At 57.3% G+C, this 4,022-nt stretch overlaps 1 pseudogene; it reads right to left on the bottom strand.

The window, feature by feature from the left end:
• Positions 1-2,236: 2,236 nt before the first annotated feature.
• Positions 2,237-4,022, bottom strand: part of LOC113941458 — a 2,303-nt pseudogene continuing 517 nt past the window's right edge.

Genomic DNA, 4,022 nt, shown 5'->3' with positions numbered 1-4,022 from the left:
CACTCCAGCATTCCCTGGATGATCCCAGGACCCCCCAGTGTCACCCACCCACGGGATGACCCTCTGGAACGCCCGTTGCTTCCCGCCCTTCCGGATTATCCCGGATCCCCCCCTTCATGAGCATTCCCGCTCCGTTCCCGCAGGACAAGCACGCGGAGGAGGTCCGGAAAAACAAGGAGCTGAAGGAAGAGGCCTCCAGGTAAAGAGGCTCTGCTCGGACTCTCAGCTCCGGGGGCGGATTTTTCCGGAGGCTCCCGCGGGCTCGGCCGGAGCGGGAGGGTCGGGAACGTTCCCTCTGCTTTTCCGTGTCCCGTGCGGAATTGGGACGGAGCCGCCGGGCGATCCCAAGACATTTCCGGGGTGATGGAGGGGAGGGTTGGGAAGGAAGGAAAGAGAGAGGGGAGGGGGTTTTTTGGGGTGGGAATGGTGGGGGCCGGATTTGGGATCTCTCCACCTGCCTCGGGAGGGTTTTCCCGGCGTCCAGGTCCCGGGGAGGAGGAAGAGGAGGAGGAAGAGGAGGGAAAATCCCGGGGGGCCGGAGGGGGTGGGCAAGGGAGGGTTGGGAATGTGCGTCGTGTGTGGCTGTAGTCGGGAATCCCTCTGGAATCTTCTCCTCCCGTCCCGTCTCTTGGCGTCCCTTCCCCCCGTTCCCGCCTGGATTTGGGATCTCTCCCCCCTTTAATTTTACCTTCCAAATTTTGGGAATGGGGAGGAGGATCCCCCCCCCTTTGGAATGGTCCGGGGAGGGGGGGGGGGTTGGGGCCCAAAAGTTTTTTTTTTTTCTTGGAATCACCCACACTCTTTTCCAAGGAAAGCTCCGTGACTTCCCAAAGAAGGGGGCGGGTTTTTTGGGGTTTTTTTGTCAGAACTTCCCAAAAAAAACCCTCATCCCTGTGGGAGAACTCTTGGATGAAATCCCGTTTTCCCACTGTAAAACTGCCGGCTCCTGGGAACGGAGCAGGAAGAGGGAAAAACAGGGATATAGAGATTGGAATGGGGGGGGAAAAAACGAGAGGGAAAGAGGAGGAGGAGGAACCAGAGGTGGGGTGGAGATGCCTGTGGAGGAGACAATTCCATGGGGAATTGGGAATAGCAGGTGGAAAACCCGTCGGGATCCTCCGGCGGCTTTTCGGGAGCTGCCCCGCAATTCCTGGGAAAAGGAAGGGTGGGAATTCCGCCCCCTCTCCCAATTCCCAGCGGGAATTTGGTCCCTTGACCTCCGACCCCTCCAACTGGTGCCGGAGGGTTTTGCTCTCCACAAAATTCCCGAGCTCGGGGTCGGGATTCCGGAGGGAGTCGCGTCCCCCCTTCGGCCGTGCCCGGATCCCGGTGGGGGGGAATTCCCGGGATGAGGGAGCGGGGGCAGGAGCCGGAGGGGCCGTTCCGAGTTTGTCCCTTTTTGTACACAAACGTTGTAAATATGAATAAACTGCCCGGGCCTTTCCTGGCTTTTCTCACGATCCCTGCCCCGCTTTTCCGGTGGTTTTTTTTTTAGGGAAAAGGAGGGAATTAGGGTGGGTGATGGGATGGGATGGGATGGGCCTGTTTTCCCTCCCCATCCCAAAAAACCTGGTGGGACTGGGGTGGGTTTGGGGTCTTTTCCCATCCCAGACCCGGAGCAGGGAATTCCATCCGTGTGCTGGGAGAAGAGGGAGCTCGGAGGGAACTGGAGATGATCCGTGGGTTTATCCATGATCCATGGGTTTATCCATGATCCATGGGTTTATCCCTGGATTAGGGAATCGGGTCTATCCCACTGTTCTGGATCTCAGTTCTGTGCCACCCCAAATCCTTGGGAGCATCCCAGAGATTCCCGGGATCCTGATGGATCCTGGGGGATCCTGAGGGATCCAGGACACCTGGAACCATCCCTGGGCGATCCCAGGGAATTAGGGTGGGCATTGGGATGGGATGGGCCTGTTTTCCCTCCTTATCCCAAAAAACCTGGTGGGACTGGGGTGGGTTTGGGGTCTTTTCCCATCCCAGACCTGGAGCAGGGATTCCATCCGTGTGCTGGAATTACACGTGGAAAATTAACCCCGAACAGCAAATCAGGTTTATCGGGAATAAGGAACGAGTGGAAAAATAGAAGAGGGATAAATCCCGTCTGATCCTTCCTGCTGATCAATTTTGGGGGGGGGCAGAAAATCCCTCTGGAATTCTTTGCCAGGGTAAAAAGGACAGAAAGGCGGGAATGGGACGGAAAACAATGGAAAGTGGAAAAATTCCTGTTTTTTTTATTTTAAAATATTTGCCTTTGGAATGTTGTTGCGACCGGTATCCGTGCCTGGAACACGATCCCTGCCTTCCCAAACTTCCCATGATTCCAGGCCTGGGAATGCTCTCCAGGCTTTCCTCGGGGCCACATCCAAGTGGTGGTGGATCCTCAGGATCTTCGGGATTTTCCGGGTCTTCCAAAGCTCTGCCCGGAGCGGAGGGACGCTCATCCCATGGGATAACAGCTGGTCCATGGCATTCCACATGGAAAACTCTTCCAAGATTCCCGGTCCTCTGCTTCCTCCTGGAACGTCGCCGGAGCTCCAGTGTCGGTTTGGAGCCGATTCCCACCACCGGGACAACGGGATTTACTCCCGGGAACGCCCAAAGCCCTTCCCAGGAATCCCCTCGCCGTTCCCAGGAGAGCTCCCGCCCCCCAACCCGGAGCGATTCCCTGTTGGATCCCCCTTGGATGGATTCCCTCCCAAAGCCAACAGTTTCTTCCCCCCGGAGCGTTCCCGGCCCTCCCCGTTCCCGACGTTCCGCGGGATCCGTCACGGGGAGAGGCGGGGCCGGAACGTGCGGGGCCGGATCATCATCACCACCTTCCGTAGGGAATAATAGTCCGTGTCCTTCCAGGAATACCACACGATCCCGTCCGGCCCCAGCATCTTCCGGTTCTTGATGGAATATCTCCCGCCCTGCGGGATGGAAAACACAGGGAAGCATTGGAAAACCGACCGGAAAACAACGGTTCAATCCCAGAATTCCTCAGATAATCCCGATGGAGCCACGCCCGCCCGCCTCGGGCTGCTGGAATCACCCATTCCAGAAGATTCCACAGGGTCATTCCAGTGGCTCCACGGTCGTGTCTGATCCATGGAAAAGTTGGATCACCCTTGGGGGATCCTTTTATTCCAGAGCAGAGGTTGGTCAAGCTGGGAGGGAATGATCTGCTCCAAGGGAGGAGAGGGAACGGCCTCCGGCTGCTCCAGGGGAGGCTCAGTTGGGATATTGGGAACGATTCCCGCATGGAAAGGGCTGTCAGGTCCTGGAATGAACTTCCCAGGGCAGGGCTGGAGTCGCCATTCCCGGAGGGATTTCAGATCCCTGTGGATGTGGCCCTTGGGGACACGGATCCGTGGTGGCCTTGGCAGTGCTGGGAATGGTTGGATTCCGTGATCTCCAAGGGTTTTTCCAACCTGAACCATCCCTAAGGATTCTGTGCCATCCTGGCACTGTCCCAGCTCTCCACAATCCCCTGGAAGGAAGTTTCGGGAGGTCCCCAATTCCCAGGGAACGAGGGACAGGAGGAGAGGGAACAACATCCAGTTGGGCCAGGGGAGGCTCAGGTGGGATATTTGGAACAATTCCTGCATGGGAAGGGTGGTTAAACATTGGAATGAACTTCCCAGGGCAGGGCTGGAGTCGCCATTCTAGGAGGGATTTCCAATCCCTGTGGATGTGACCCTTGGGGACACGGATCCGTGCTGGCCTTGGCAGTGCTGGGAATGGTTGGATTCCGTGATCTCCAAGGGTTTTTCCAACCTGAACCATCCTTAAGGATTCTGTGCCATCCTGGCGCTGTCCCAGCTCTCCACAATTCCCTGGAAGGAAGTTCCAGGAGGGTCCCCAATTCCCAGGGAATGAGGGAGAGGAGGAGAGGGAACAACATCCAGCTGGGCCAGGGGAGGCTCAGCTGGGATATTGGGAACAATTCCCACATGGAAAAAGGGCTGTCAGGCCCTGGAAGTGCTGGAATCCCCATTCCCGGAGGGATCTCAGATCCCTGTGGATGTGGCTCA

Source organism: Corapipo altera, unplaced genomic scaffold (genome assembly GCF_003945725.1).
Source record: "Corapipo altera isolate COAL_440 unplaced genomic scaffold, ASM394572v1 59081, whole genome shotgun sequence".
Lineage (NCBI taxonomy): Eukaryota > Metazoa > Chordata > Aves > Passeriformes > Pipridae > Corapipo > Corapipo altera.
This window is presented reverse-complemented; position numbering and strand designations above follow the sequence as displayed.